The sequence below is a fragment of the Ochotona princeps genome, chromosome 23 (assembly GCF_030435755.1).
Source record: "Ochotona princeps isolate mOchPri1 chromosome 23, mOchPri1.hap1, whole genome shotgun sequence".
NCBI lineage: Eukaryota > Metazoa > Chordata > Mammalia > Lagomorpha > Ochotonidae > Ochotona > Ochotona princeps.
In genome coordinates, this window is record NC_080854.1 from 9,806,142 (window position 1) to 9,822,491 (window position 16,350).

At 41.7% G+C, this 16,350-nt stretch overlaps 1 protein-coding gene and 1 pseudogene across 4 annotated transcripts in view; both read left to right on the forward strand.

Moving 5' to 3' along the window:
* PDE4D (phosphodiesterase 4D) overlaps positions 1–16,350 on the forward strand; it is a 691,343-nt gene that overhangs the window by 584,726 nt on the left and 90,267 nt on the right. The window lies entirely within an intron of this gene.
* Positions 7,748–9,340, forward strand: LOC105941736 (tubulin beta chain-like; annotated as a pseudogene).

Sequence of the window (16,350 nt, forward strand, 5' to 3'; positions counted from 1 at the left end):
TACATCTAAATATTTTTGCTGGCCACTACGGAAATAGAAATAAAAGAAGCCAAGGTCTAATATGACAAGTAGGCTCTCAAAAACATGATTCAAGTTAAGGAAACTGGCATTCATTCATTATCTCCTGTGCATCACAACTTGAGATTTGCAGTGAACTGAAAATAAACAAACTGGCTATACTCACTGAGTTTTCCAATTCAATTCAATATAATAGATAGGATTATGCAAGTCTGTGTAGAGTAATAAATACTCAAGCATATTGTCCAATCATCCCTCTTCCCTAGAATATGCTAGACAAACCTGGCATAGCCTTTCACAAATAGTAATCGACATACTATTGGAGATCTTTATAATCTCTCCACAAATAAGAAAGGAGAGAACAGAATATAAAAAGCCGTAGACAGAAAAAGAGGTAACCATTTCTGCTTAGTTTGTAATTTGTAGGGTGCTCCAGAGGACATGGTTAGGTAATAAAGCTAGGAGAAAGTACACGCTAAGTTTCCCTTCTACAAAAGTTTATAGATATGGGACCTGTGCTGTAGCAAATTGGGTAAGCTGCCACCTGTATTGTTAGCATCACTTAGAGGCATGAACTCAAGTTTTGGTTATTCCATTTAAGATCCAGTTCCGGGCTCGGCAGCGTGGCCTGGTGGCTAAGGTCCTCGCCTTGATCCCATATGGCCGCTGGTTCTAATCCCGGCAGCTCCACTTCCTCTCTATCTCTCCTCCTCTCTGTATATCTGACTTTGTAATAAAAATAAAATAAATCTTAATAAAAAAAAAAGATCCAGTTCCATGCTCATGTGCCTGGGAAAGCAGTGAGAGACGGCCCAAGCACTTGGGCCCATGGACTATATAGGAGACCTGGAGAAAGTTCATGGCTTTGGCCTGGCCCCATCCCTAGTCAGTGTGGACATTTTGGTTGGGAGTGATCCAACAAATGGATCTCTCTCTCTCTCTCTCTCTCTCTCTCTCTCTCTGTAGCTCTGCCTTTCAAGTAAATAAAACACTTTTCCAAAAAAAAAGTTTGTAGACAGTGGTATACCGCCAAAGAGTATAAACGTGGAGTGTTGTATTTTCTAGTTTTGAGAACTCACTTGAACAAACTTAGGACCCCCTCGGTTGGGGTCATGAGTAGATACACAGTCAATGGACCTCTGAGAAGCAAGAAGACAGGTAGTCCTGGAATGTCCTGAACATGACTTTGTAAAAAGAAGACAGGAATCTTTCCCATATGTGTCAGAGAAGATAAAGCTGGTGTGGGCCCTGTCACCCAGAAGCTTGAAGAAAGTATTAACATATGTGAGTCATGACTGTGGCCTGTGAGTGACTCAGAATGCCACTACAAGGACAGTCTGAAGAAGAAAAAAGAGAATAGCAAGAGCAATGGCTTATAAAGGGAGAAAAAATAAGAAAGCAAAACCTCCTTTATGTGATCATGGGCACTCGTTTGAAAGTATCAGTTTCAAGAGACACCAAAAAACTGTCAGTGTTAGTTTAAAAAGCCTTTGCCTGCATCCGGTGCTATTGAGTAGTACATTAAGCCTCTGCCTGTGGCACCTGCGTCCCATGTGGGACCCAGTTCACATCCCAGCTGCTCTACTTCTGACCCATAAACTCCCTGTTTATGGCTTGGGAAAGCAGCGGAGGATGGTTCAAGCCCTAGGGCCTCTGCACCCACATGGGAGACCCAGAGGAAGCTCCTAGGTCCGTTTTCTGGATCAGCCGTTGTGCCCATTTGGCACATGGAAGATCCTCTCTGTGTCTCTCGTCCTTTCTTTGTAAATCTGGATTACAAATAAAAATAAATAAATGCTAAAGAAAAAAAGAAGCCATTGCTATCAAAGACCTAGAGTCCTTTATGAAGTTCATGCACCCATTTTTGCCTGTGAGTGTTGAATCGCCTGCTCTTGTACCAACTGTAATTCATCCCGTTATATGATGTGGTGCATCTCTCAGCTTTGTTGTTGTTGTTGTTGCAGCTCTATATACACATAGATACACTGTGGTGAATATAGTGATTCTCACTTCATCACCAAAGAGGGAAGGAGATAAAGAATGTAAAGCCTCAAGTGTCAGTCACGAGGCCTGACCCAGGTAGAGGAGCTGTTGTGATTCACGAGGGTTGTCTGTATTCCCTGGGCTGATCTCACCGGAGTTGGCTTTGTCAGTAGAGGACTAGATCTTTCCTGAACGTGAAGGAGGGTCTGAATTCAGCTCGTACTTCTCCAGTTATCACTTTTGTGTTTTGGAGAAAACTTCCTAATCTTTCTGATCTAAGTTGCCCCAACTGGACTCAAGAGACCAGAACAGATTTCATCCAGTATTGAAAACAAAACAAAAACAGTGATTCCATGATGTGGCAAAGGTTGCTGGTACTGACTGAATAGCCTTAACACATTAACTAACTTAGTAACCAATATAATCAAGGTTACTGAGTCTTAATTGTATTGCCTGGCATCTGCCCACTCAAAATACTATGTTTTTAGCCTCTTTATGGAAGAATGCTGCCAATGACATGTAAGCAGCAAAAGTTTTGCCTGGAGACACTAGTTTCTACCCTTCTGGGATTGATTAGGAAATGTTTGTGTGACAGATGGAACATCAATGACCAGCTTGCACCCGAATGTTCTTGAGAACACAAAGCTTATGTTAGTGGTGAAACACGTTTAGGAGCCTAGGTTCCTCCTAAACATGGTGTCATCATCCAAGCTTTCACTTTTTTTAAGATTTATATATTTATTAATTAATTAATTTATTTATATATTTTTGAAATGGTGGATTTACAGACAGAAGAGACACGGAGAGAAAGATCTCCCATGGCTGAGCTGCTCTGAAACCATCAGCCATGAGTCTCTTGCCGGTCTCCCAGGCAGGTGCAAGATCCCAAGGCTGTGGACCATCCTTTATTGTTTTCCTAGGCATCCACAGGGAACTGGATAGGGAACTGGAGCAGCCGGGACATGAACCAGCGCCCATATGGGAAGTCATTGCTTACAAGGTAAAGCAGAGGATTAGACACTTGAGCCATCGTGCTAGCCCCTATGTCTAGATTTTGTTAATGTAATGCATAAACAAGTCTGCCTGTTACTGGAGCCACTACAAGTACCTAACTTACTCTGCTACGAATATATTGGCACTGGGTTATGGATGTAATTACCCATCACTAGGGGGTCTGTTCGTGTTGCTGAAGACACTAGCAACCTACCTATCTTGGGGATTTCTTAGAGCTATTCAAGCGTCAGCATAATTACCCAATTTGTAAATTTAATCAGGTATCAGAAATATGTAAACAGCCATGATATGCGAAGAACTACCAGTGATGAGTAAACTAAAGAGATGTTTTTTTGTTTTTTTTTTAAAGATTTATTCATTTTTATTACAGCCAGATATACACAGAGGAGGAGAGGCAGAGAGGAAGATCTTCTGTCCGATGAGTCACTCCCCAAGTGAGCTGCAACGGGCCGGTGCGCGCCGATCCGATGCTGGGAACCAGGAACCTCTTCCGGGTCTCCCACGCGGGTGCAGTGTCCCAATGCATTGGGCCGTCATCAACTGCTTTCCCAGACCACAAGCAGGGAGCTGGATGGGAAGTGGAGCTGCCGGGTTTAGAACCAGCGCCCATATGGGATCCGGGGCTTTCAAGGCGAGGACTTTAGCCGCTAGGCCACACCACTGGGCCCAAAAAGAGATGTTTTTTTAAACAAAGAAATCACAGAATTTTTTTTAAATACTGGAAGCTGAGAACTTGGGAGATAACAGCAGTTTTGATCTTCACATTCTGCAATGGAACAGAAGCCTCACGTTCACATTGCACCTGTACTTTGATCTGCTTGTCTGTCATTACCATGTGATTATGAGGATTCCTGGGTCATTCTCAACCTAAATTATTTTTGTGACTAAATTTTGCTGGGAGAGGAAGGGAATCATTAAGGGATATCATTAAAAGGAGAGACAAGGAGCTTGTAATTGACCTTCCTTGAGAGCAGTCCCATCTGGAAGATCTTATCAGTGTTCTTGGCTTTTAAGCAGATTCTTCTCTTTAAAACAAACAGGCAAGAGCCCAAAAGAAATCAAATTAGTGCCCATAAATTGCTCCTATACAGGCTCAATGGGAAGAAAAGTAATATTTAAGGAAAAGTGTTCTAAGATAATGATGTGTGATCATTTTTTTTTTCAGTTTTAATTCAGTGATTCTCTTTCTCAGATTGTAACTTGCCAGCTAAGCTGTTACGCTTCGTTGTGATTTGCCAGTATGCATGTGTGGAGTGGAATAACGGGGAAGCTGTAGTACCTGAAGTAGTTAGTGCCTTAGGAAGCCTGTGGCAACTCCTGGGTGTGATTGAGCCCAGCATTTGTCTGACATTTCGTATTGTGCTTTCCTGGTGTGCACACACTATTTGCAAGAAGACAAATGTTGCTGTGGTGTAAATGAAATGACTACCATCATGCAAGAGGTTTTACAGATTTGTGACTTCGGTTGTCAGACAAGCTGCCTCATGGCGCCCATCCCTGTGTTCTAATTGAGTTGGTTTTGCTTATTTACACACATGCATCAAGAAATACTTTGGGTTGGCCTGGTGCAGTAGCCTAGTGGCTAAAGTCCTTGCCTTGCATGCGCTGGGATCCCATATGGGTGCCAGTTTGATTCCTGCAGCCCTGCTTTCCATCCAGCTCCTTGCTTGTGGTCTGGGAAGGCAGTCGAAGACGGCCCAAAGCCATGGAACCCTGCAAGCACGTGGGCCACCCGGAAGAGGCTCCTGGCTCCTGGCTTTGAATCAACTTAGCTCTGGTCATTGCAGCTGCCTGGGGAGTGAATCAGCAGATGAAAGATCTTCCTCTCTGCCCCTCCTCTCTGTATTTCTGCCTCTCCAATAAAAATAAAATAAATCTTAAAAAAAAATAAAAAGAAATACTGTTCTTCTTGTCATTTGTCTGGGCCATCTCAACATTCCAAAAAAAAATATCACTTTCTTGAGAAATCTATTTTGAAGTTTCATCTTAAATTTGCCCAAATATTTCTCCTTGCTGATGCCAACTCCTGCTTCTTCCATTCCCTTGAGAGCATCTCTCAGTCAATTTGAAGGGTAAAATTATGGATCATAATAGTCAACAGGCCAGTGTTCCCTTAAGCGGTTGTTACATACTCGTTTTCACACTTGGTAAAAATGTCTTCCTGGGTACATTTCTCCAACATGTGGTGTATTGATGGCTTACTCCTCCATTTCATGCGGTCCCTTGAGGCTTTAGATAGAATATGGATACTACTAGAACTGTGAGAACTCAGGTCACCTGAATATCCTATACCTGAACTCATTCTCATCCTTGGGGACAGTACCAAGGTCAAATTTCTAGTTTCATTGTCAACATTGCAGGTTAAGCCACCACTTTCAATGCTTGTCTCCCAAATGCAAGTGCCAGTTCGAGTCTTGGAAACTTTGCTTCTGATCCTAGTAACCACTAATGCACCTGTAAAGGCAGCAGAAGATGACCTACATATTCGGGCTCCTGCCAGTCACGTGGGAGACTTGATAGAGTTCCTGGTTCCTGGTTCAGGACTGATCCAGACCTCACTGTTGCCACCATCTGGGGAATGAAAAAGCAATGGAGATTTCTCTTTCTGTCTCCAACTCTTTCTGTTGCTCTGTCTCTCTCTTGCAAATAAATACTTCTTTTAAAATACTCTCGTGGCATGTATTACCAAGTTTGTGACTTACCGGAAAAGAAAGCATCTTCCTCTGGTTGTTTCCACATAACTAAGGATATAGACCCCTTGTTCCGTATTCCACAATCACAGTGGACTCACCTGATCATGGAAAGGTTTCCCTATAGGAAGTCAGGATGCTTTTTCCCAAAAGGAATGAGAAGTGAATGATTGTCCGGCCACAGTACAGTCCTATTGCTTGGTGAATTAGCAACTTCCATTGAATGACTACTTTGGGTCCATCCCAGATTAATCATAGTTAGCTATCAGACTTTGACATTTGGAACTTTTCCAGTTCCATTTATGTATATGTCACAGATACCAGCAGAGGGAAAGGAGAATAAGGCTAAAATTAGATCCCATCCAACTAATTGTCCAATAATTAGCTCTATAGCACCTCCCCTTCACAATTTGATTCCTCATCCTTACTTTCCCAGCCCCCTCCTGTTTGGTAATTTCCTCCCTAGGTGCCCCAGCATTAATTCCCACAAAGTTTGCCATTTCATTTGAAAAGCTGGATGCCCACCCTTCAATCCCCCCACCCTTTGATTTCATCTACAATAGTCATTACAGTTCATTGCAAACACTAAACAAGTGATACTCATGAAATTATTGAAGAATGCCTAAGAGAAATGGAAAGCAATCTTTCTCTATCAGGAATCAGTTAAGAATCCCTAAAATAGCCTACTCAGCAAGTTAGCCTGAATTCTGCTTTAGTGTTTATTTCAAGAAACTCTTTGTAAGTAACCATGTTTTTCATAATTAGTTCAAAGTTGTTGATCATTAGCAGTCTTACCGATGATCCAAATTATCTGGATCATGAGGGGGGACAGCATCTAGCATGAACAGTTCAGCATGCTGTGTAAGTGAAGAATTCTTTGTTTTGTTTTTTCCTGGTTGTCAGGGGAAAGCAAGGAGACCTCAGGAGTAGACTTGAGAGGATAGCAGAGCACCTAGCCTAGTTTACCAAGTGTAATCAGGTAGCCAGAAATGAGAGGGTACAAGAGAAATGTTCAAAGTAACTTTTCTTGGCACATGTAACTGCCTCATTATCTTATTTCTGAAAGAACTATAGCTCCACTGTTACCTAAGTTGATCTTTCAGCCACTTAATATAGTAATATCCCTCGTGTAATAGAGGGAATCATTTACTATGATAAACAGGGTCCTTTGAAGAGGGAGACTAGAATAACAAGACGGGCTTTGTTTTGGGTTTTGGTTTTTGAGTTTGATTGTTTTTGCTTCATTCTTTTTATGTAAAAATTCACATCTGACATTCTCATTATGGGAGTGTGACAAATATTTTCCACTGAAATTTAATAAGCATAAAAATAAGTAAAGTCTTCTCTACTTTGTCATGCAAAATGGCTCAATTGTGGGTCATTTTTGATAGCAAAAGGTCATTTCATTCTTGATTACTTTTTAATGACTTTCAGAATTTGGTGGCAACAGACAAAGTCTAAGCAAAGCTGAATTTAGAGTGAGCATTTGGCTTTGATTTCTGGTGGCATTTTGCCTACTGACCCATCTTTTCAGAGGTCTCAGTTACACAGAAATAAAAAATAGTACACTTTTTGTCAGAAGCACAAAGCCTGGCAGAATGCAGAAATTTGGTCAATGGTGTTAGTAACAAAAGACACCTTGGTCTTGGGAGCGCCAAGGTCTTAGGCTGATGCCAAATAACCGCTAATTCCTCTCTGCTTCACGTCTTCTGTACTGAAATAAAATCTAGCTTTTAAGATTTCCTCTTCAGCGATGTTTTCCATATTCTTTTCAGACCCTATCAGTTCTTTGTGTGAATCTGTTTATTGAAAATATTGTGCCCTCTCTTTTGTTTTTTTCCTGTTAGATTCTTCCTGTTTGTTTATTCGTATTGGGGGAGGGGCTATACTATCTGGAAGATTTATGAAAATTCTATTCAAAATTTCCTATCAGAATTTTACATTGACCCTGACTTCATTTAAATCCATCACTCACGTATATTCTGCTTTTAAGTATATTTATTGTTCCATTGAAAATATATTATCTTGCTCTCCGGACCTTGGTGCCGCCGCGTTCAGACCTCGCTGCTGCAACCTCCCGGGCGCCTTCCATCCTTCCCACCTGCGACGCCCAGAGAGAGGTGGGGAAAATAAGCTATACTGCATTATTGCCTTGCCTCGTAACGGCATCTTGAACCAAAAAGAAAATTAAAATTTCTAGCCATGAGGGAGATTGTGCACATCCAGGCCGGCCAGTGCGGCAACCAGATCGGTGCCAAGTTCTAGGAGGTGATGAGCGATGAGCACGGCATCGACCCCACCAGCACCTACCGCGGCGACAGCGACCTGTAGCTCGACCACCATCTCCGTGTACTACAGTGAAGCCGCAGGTGGCAAATACGTTCCTCGTGCTATCTTGGTGGACTTAGAACCTGGGACCATGGACTCTGTTCGCTCAGGTCCTTTTGGTCAGATCTTCAGACCAGACAACTTTGGTTTTGGTCAGTCCGGGGCAGGCAACAACTGGGCCAAGGGCCACTACACAGAGGGGGCCGAGCTGGGCGACTCAGTGCTCGATGTGGTGCGGAAGGAGGCCGAGAGCTGTGACTGCCTTCAGGGCTTCCAGCTGACCCACTCGCTCGGTGGGGGGCACAGGCTCAGGCATGGGCACCCTGCTCATCAGCAAGATCCGAGAAGAGTATCCCGACCGCATCATGAACACCTTCAGCGTGGTGCCCTCGCCCAAGGTGTCCGACACTGTCGTGGAGCCCTACAACGCCACGCTGTCTGTGCACCAGCTGCTGGAGAACACGGATGAGACCTATTGCATTGACAACGAGGCCCTCTTCGACTTCTGCTTCCGCACCCTTAAGCTGACCACGCCCACCTATGGCGACCTCAACCACCTGGTGTCTGCCACCATGAGCGGGGTCACCGGCCAGCTCAATGCTGATCTACGCAAACTGGCGGTCAACATGGTGCCCTTCCCGCGTCTCCACTTCTTCATGCCCGGCTTCGCCCCTCTCACCAGCCGTGGAAGCCAGCAGTACCGAGCCCTTCCTGTGCCCGAGCTCACCCAGCAGGTCTTCGACGCCAAGAACATGATAACTGCCTGTGACCCCCGACACGGTCTCTACCTGACTGTGGCTGCAGTCTTCCGTGGCCGCATGTCCGTGAAGGAGGTGGATGAGCAGATGCTGAACGTGCAGAACAAGAACAGCAGCTACTTCGTGGAATGGATCCCCAACAACGTGAAGACGGTTGTGTGCGACATCCCGCCCCGGGGGCTTAAGATGGCAGTCGCCTTCATCGGCAACAGCACAGCCATCCAAGAGCTGTTCAAGCGCATCTCAGAGCAGTTCACGGCCATGTTCCGGCGCAAGGCCTTCCTGCGCTGGTACACGGGCGAGGGCATGGACGAGATGGAGTTCACCGAGGCTGAGAGCAACATGAATGACCTCGTCTCCGAGTACCAGCAGTACCAGGATGCCACTGCAGAAGAGGAAGAGGATTTCGGGGAGGAGGCTGAAGAGGAAGCCCAAGGCGGAGCCCCCCAGGCGTCTCAGTCCCCTCTGCTGCCCTCCAGCTGCCCTGTCCTCTCCCTCAGAGTTTGTGTTGCTGCCTCTCATTTTTCTCTCTTGGAAGGCGGGGGGTGGGGGGTTGGGGGGGGGAGGGCTAGAACAGTGCCTGGCATAAAGTAGGAGCTCAATAAATCTTCTGTTTGTTCAATGTCTTCTCTCTTTCCACTCTAGGAAATGTAAAATTCTACCATGTATTTTCTTCTGGTGCCCACTTCTCCCATATCTGTCCAGTTCATATTTTCTTTCCGTTTTCCAAAATAATTCTCCCAAGAATCTGGGTTATCTGCCATTCAGAACAAGCCATGGGCAGGAAATCCAGATAAGTCCAAGTAGCAGCCAAGAAAGGTGGGAAGAAGCCCATCACGTGCAGGTGTCTTGTGATGCAGCTCAGCTTCAGGGAGTGTTAACAGTATTATCTCCAACCCTGATCTCCCTCTAGGTTTGTCCTGAGCTCAACTCTTCTGTGTTTCATTTCCTCCGGACTGAAGGACCAGCCTCGGTCCCTGAGCCCCCAGTAGCTCTCCCCACCCCTTTCCATCCCCCTGCCATGGCTTGGGACGGTTGGCCTGCCACCCAGAGGAGACAGGGTGCCCTGTCTGCAGCGTCTCATCTCTTCTGTTCTTTGCCCCATCCCTTTGATTTTGTCCCACACTTCAGATTTCTATTTTGTGTTGAATTTGCTTTTTTTTTTTATATTGAAAAGATGACATTGCCCCAGGAGCCAAAAATAAACAGGAATTAAAAAAAAAGAAAATATATTATCTTGTCTTCCAGAGGACACAAGTGATTGGCCTTCTGAGCTTTTCCTCTGCTTCCTGTGGGTCCCTTTGTTCAGGTGATGCTCTCTGCTTATTCTTAGCTCTTCCTCAGTTTTTACAAGAGATTTTTCAATCTCATTTATATGTCATAGACACACAAACACAACAAGACAACAGTGATAACAAACATGTTACCAAAAGTTATGTGAACATGAAAAAGACTTGTGAATTGCAGGGTTTCACTATTACATGCCTGATCCTTAAGCTAGCGTATTCTTTGAGATGTTTCCTTGTGTCATTATCAAGGATTTCTGAATTGCTGCTAGGAAGTTTCTGCCTTGGAGCATCCACCTGACTGCGAATGTTGAGGAGTATGACATATAAAGAAGTTGGGTGTCTTACTGGGCAGTATAGACTTTCCCTTAAACACCTGCTTCTCAGTGTGGGACCTCACCTCTTTTGCAACAGTGCCTCAAGTTCTCAGTTTGAAATCTCTGGTGCATTTCCTACAGAAAATAAAGAACTAGCCTCCAGCAGGGGAAGAAAGTAGTGAGTTGCGATCCAAAGGCTCCATATAGTTTTAATGTACTTTCAGCCTCTCACTGAACTGCTCAAGCACCCAAATTTCTGGGTTCAGCGGAATGTGTAGTAGCTCAATTTTCTCTTGGAATTTATTCAATATTCACTGCTGCTACTGTGCTAAGGCAGTTCCTGCCCCTCTCCCCAATTTCTGATTTAAAAAATTTCTGATGTATGTGTTTAGATTGTTTTATTTTCACTTTAGTGAGGAATCAAGAGGAGAAGCTAGACATATCTGGCTTGACCTTCTTTCATTGGAAATCCAGAACGACTAGAGAGAATGCCTGGAAAGAAAGCCTTATCATAAAAAAAGGTGGGATAGACAAGTTTTAGAGGGAAGGGGAATAAAATGACCATGATTATATTTATCTTTCCATTTTTGAAAGCTTACTTTAGTTTTCAACAGATTCAGCATAGTTCATAGATACAATTCTAAAAATATAAAAATTTTTCATTCCTCCCTGCCTCTCTCACCTTTTCTTTCTTTTCTAATTTTTGAGATAATATATTTCTAATTCACATTGCAATTAAGGGCTCAATTTTCTACCAAACAAAAAATTCAACAGGTAAACTACAAAATGATCCTAATTTAGCAAAAAACAAATATGCAAGAACTATAAACAACAGTCAAATGGAAAGGTGGCTATTTGACCCTCATACAGTACATTTTGTAGTTATCATCGATCATTAAAACTATAGTTAATAATGCATTCTTAGACATTGATTTGACAAGGTAAAAAAGGAAATTTGACAAAACTGTATTTGCAACAACACTGATACATGCAGACATTTCCTTTGTTTTCTGATTTTGTTTTTAGAATTTTAGTTCCCCATATAAGAGAGAGCATGCAGCGTTTGCCTTTCTGTATCTAGCCTATTTTGCTCAACATAATTTCTTCCATTTATACCAATTTTTGTGCATCTACTCGTTCTACAAATGGTAGAATTTCATTCTATACAGCTAAGTAACATAATGTGGCCATTATGTACATATGTTGCGTTTGCCTTCTCCCCTTATCTGACGATGGCCACCTTGGTTGATCCAACGCTCAGGCCCTATGAGAAGTGTTACTGTAAACACAGCAACGCAAGTATGACCTGCACATGCTCAAGTCTTTTGGGCATAAACTGGAAGCAGGATTGTTGTGTTATATGGCAAGTGTATTTCTGGTTTTCTAAGCAGTTTCAATACTGTTTTCCTCCTTGACTGCACTAATTTATATTTCCAACATAGAAATTCCCCCTTTTGCACAACCTCGCCAGCTTCTGGTACTCTTTGTCTTTTGAATAATAATAAGCATTGGCACAGGGATGAGGTGCTATCTCACTGTGGTTTTGATTTGGAGTTCCTTGACAGTTAGTGATGTTGACTATATGTATGTGTGTGTGTATTTGTTGGTCATTTGTTTTTTTCTTTCTTGAGAATTGTTTATTGAGACTCTTTGCCCATACTTTTAGTGTTGAGTTTTTAAAGTCGATTATAAATTTTAAATATTCATCCTTTGTCAGGTAGCTTACAAATATGTTTTTTCCATCCTGTTGAATGTCACTCCATGGTATTGATAATTTCCTTTACTGTACAGGAGCTTCTGAGTTTTTGATATATTTCATTTTGTTTAGTTTTGCTTCTCTTGCCTGAGCTTTGAAGGACTTGTCCAATAAATTGTCACTTACTGTTCATTTTGTGGAGTGTTTTCCCTCCATTTTTTCCCTAGAAACTTCATAATCCAAGATTTAAAATTTAGGCCTTTAATCTCTCTTGAATTGATTCCATATAAGATGATAGGTATGGATCTAATTTCTGTCTTCTACATTTATATGCTTTGCCAGTACCATATGTGAATTATTTTCTGAACTCTGTTTTATTCTGTTGACTTACATGTCAAGTTTTATGCCAATGATTACTAACATTTACTGAGTGCTCATTTTATGCTTGGTGCTTTGCTAAGTTCTATATGGGAGGCATTATTACCTTTTACTTTCCCCTCATAAGAACACCAGGAAGTAGATACTGAGGTGTGGAGTGGTAATACACCTTCTCTAAGCTATTGAATAAATCAGAGCTCATACATTAAAATACAGGCCTAGCTTCAGGGACCTCCTCTCAACCACAACACTCTTTCGCCTGCTATAAATTGCTTAAACAGAGACTTAAATGAAAGTACACAATCACAAAATCACTTTCTAAGCTCATGAATTAGGAGGCTTTCTACTGTAGCAAAATTATTCATTGAAATATTTGATAAACTTTCATAAATAAATATCTTGGGGTCTGCAAAATATCGAGAATCTTCTGTAGGTTAAGAAGTGCTGTCTCTATGGCTCCATGAGACAGCACTTCATATAAACCTAGAGATGCTATTTGAATTCTGTCCTCTTAACATTTTCTAAAGTAAATATATTCTTTATAGCTATGTTTTAAATCATATGTGAGATGGAGGTTGTGCCTATACAACACCCAACATCTGGAATACTCCACCAAAGCTTGTTAAAAAGAGATTCATAGCCAAAGCATGCTCTTGAATTATGAAAATAATTCATGTCCAACATCTTGAAGAACCCTCCCATGTCTGTTTATGTTTCAAACATGGCTTAGAGATCATTAAGATTAAAATTCAATTAAGTGTGCTCTGTTGCCTTTGCCATCAACTTCAGTTAAACCAGACTGACTTGGCATTTTTCGGGAGAGGAGGCTCCAGTTCTTTCCCTTGCTCACATTTGGACATGATATTTTATCCTAGTTTTATAGCTTTCATGTTTTACGTAAATGGACTCATCCTGTGGATACTCTTCTAATGTGTTGCTTCTTTTACACAATACTCATACTTGTGAGAGTCAGTAACACTGTCCGTGGAGCCGAGAATCATATGCCATGCTTCTCAGGGTGAATGACTATATATAGTTCTGCTGGAAACAGGAACACATTGACTTGTCTGGTCTTCTTTGTTATGGAGTTGGGAAATGTCCAGTTCGAGAATGTTATGAAAAAGAGCAGTAGGAACCTCAGTGTCCAGGGTTCTTGATGCACAAAACATGTGTTTCTGTGAGGCATATACCTAGCAGTGAACTCTTGAGTTACACGTATCTTTATAACTTCTTTAGATAAAGGGAAGGAAGTATTTGATTTAAAGTGTGTGAGAACTCAGGTAGATATTTTGGTTAAAGCATCAGTTAGGACAACCATAATGCCATATTGGAGTACCAGTTGATGTCCCGGCTGTTTTATTTCCAATCCAACATCCTGTTCATGTACCCGGAAAGGCAGCAGATGATGGCCAAAATACCTGGGCTCCTACTGCTCTTGTCAGATACCCAGATAGAGTTCAGTGTTGTTATTATTGTTATTCCCAGTACTGTAACTTTTGTCATCTCTATAGAATATTTGTATAGTATGAGAATGGTTTGAGGACTGGTTTTTTTTGGTTGTTCTCATGTATGAAAGATATAATAATAGTGTTTCTCCTGCCAATATGTCTATGTGACTTGTCTTTAAAGAGAGCTACGTATTCATGGGCTCATTCATCTTCAGAGCAACCTTTTGAGATGGATTAGGGGCAAGTGCATCAATATCCTTATTGCAGGAGGAAACAGCTCTCCCCATGGGGACATGGCCACTTCTTCACTGACAAAGCACAAGGCTGGGAATTGCACTCCTGTGAAGGCCAAATGCCTTGGACAAGGTGTCAACTTTCATATGCATGAAACGCAACTAGTGTTCATCACCTGATTGCTAATAGCAACTGGCTAGAACATGAAGGCTTTTTTAAAGGAAAGATATAATGAAACTGTATATGCTTTTATAGATAGTTCTGATAATATGTAAGCTGTCTGGTTGGTTTTTTTGCAGTGTTTCTCCTTCTAGAAACTCTTTGAACTCTGCTAATCCCATAAGTAATTGTGAACGCTTTTAAACTAATCAAGAGAGTAATGTGTATTAATACCTAACTGCCCAGACTTGCTTCTCACTCTCCTCTTTCCTAATCTTTCCCTGTGTTCAGCAATAAAATTTGCAGCTTAACTTTGTCAGTAGGTGTCTGAACATTCAGTACTGGCCTTTCAACTCACCTCTTGTCCTGTCTGTGGGCTTTTTTGGGGGAAATTCTCCACAGATTCTTAAAAATAATTTTAATAAATTGTAAACAATTGAATTAGTGACACTTTATAGATTATAAAAGACTGGAAAATTCTGCCTCAGAGGCACTTAAGGGTCCTGGATATTCATAAACGGATTTCACTATTATATTGACTCCTTTAAAACCTTGGTTTGTAACAGTGGATCCAATACTCATGTTATCAGCTATCAGCAATGTGATATAATTGTAAGGAGTATAGAGGGAATATAGACCGCCTGTGCCTAAACCCAAGCTCTGGACTAACTAATTGGGCTACGTTGAACATGTTGCTTTGATGCATTATGACTCAGTCTCCCCCAGCAATATAATGGCTAGATAAAGATTCAGTGAGTTCATACATTCATATGTTTCCCCAAGATAAAGACTTAATAAATGTTAGCATTGCTTTCTTTCTTTATTATTGCATATTAAGGAACAATATCAAAAATCAATAAATCATCCCTTAAAGCCCCTGGGTATTATTAAGCAAACATTGACTAAACAGCAATACAAATTAGTGCATTGATCCAGATGAAATCGGTGTTGCATTCAGAGCTATGATGAGGATCAGCAAGCACATGCAAAATTTGGTTTCTCTTTTGGATTCACAATTCCATCCCACTTAGTACATGATTCCAGAAAAACCTATACATTCCTACAGCTGTTTCAAGTGGAACACTCTGGTTTTCCATGTAGCAGAGAGCTATGAGGGAGGGCCTAAAGAGGATGGTTTATTCATTGTTGTGTTCCTGGAGATTCACAGATCAGGCATCCTAGAGAATGGATGAGCTAACTAAAGGCAGAGGAAAAGGGGGGAGATAAATATAAATGGAGGTGATTCTTTCCATTCACAAGAATGTATTGCATTCCTAGGGACTGTGCCAGGCTCAGAGCCTGGAAAATGGATTGAGACAGTTCTAGATTTTAAGCACCCAGAAGCTGAGAGTATTCATCAGGAAGGTATGTGGTCAGTTACATTCAAGCACACTATGAGTACATACATATCCTTCCAAGGCTGGAGAAGAGAAGATAATCAGAGATTCTCCCAAGATATGAAAGCCTTGAGTGGGGGCTTTGAGGATGAAGCCAAGAGAATTAGCTAAGGAGGAAAGATCATGTAGTTCTAACTCAATAGTGCAAGCAAATATTGCTAAGTGAACAGCGTGAGAACCCCAGGTAGGTTGTGATTTTTGGCTTTGTGGATGATAGGGATGCGGTGAGAGAGGTGTTTAACAGAAGCAATGTATCAAAAACTGCTAAGAAATCTAGATATTAATTCTAAGAAGTTGGGTTTCTTTTTAAAGCACTATGGCGCCATGGATCATTTTATTCAAAGACAGAAGACTCAGCCTTAGTTTTATCACAGTCTTTATTTTTGACACAATTTAAAAGATTCTCTGTAAAATACTTTTCACTTTCCTATAAATACAGGCATTTTCAGGGTCATGTGTGTGGATTTTCGTTTCTCATGGACTAATCAGATGGTTGTGTTAGTTACATATAATCACCTGAAGAAAAGCACACAACTTTTCACTACAGTATGTTTCACATGGAGACTGTACATTGCTGAAGGATTCTCTGTGGGACCCTGTAAGCTTTTGAATTTGAGAAATGATATGGATCTAGCAGTGGACCA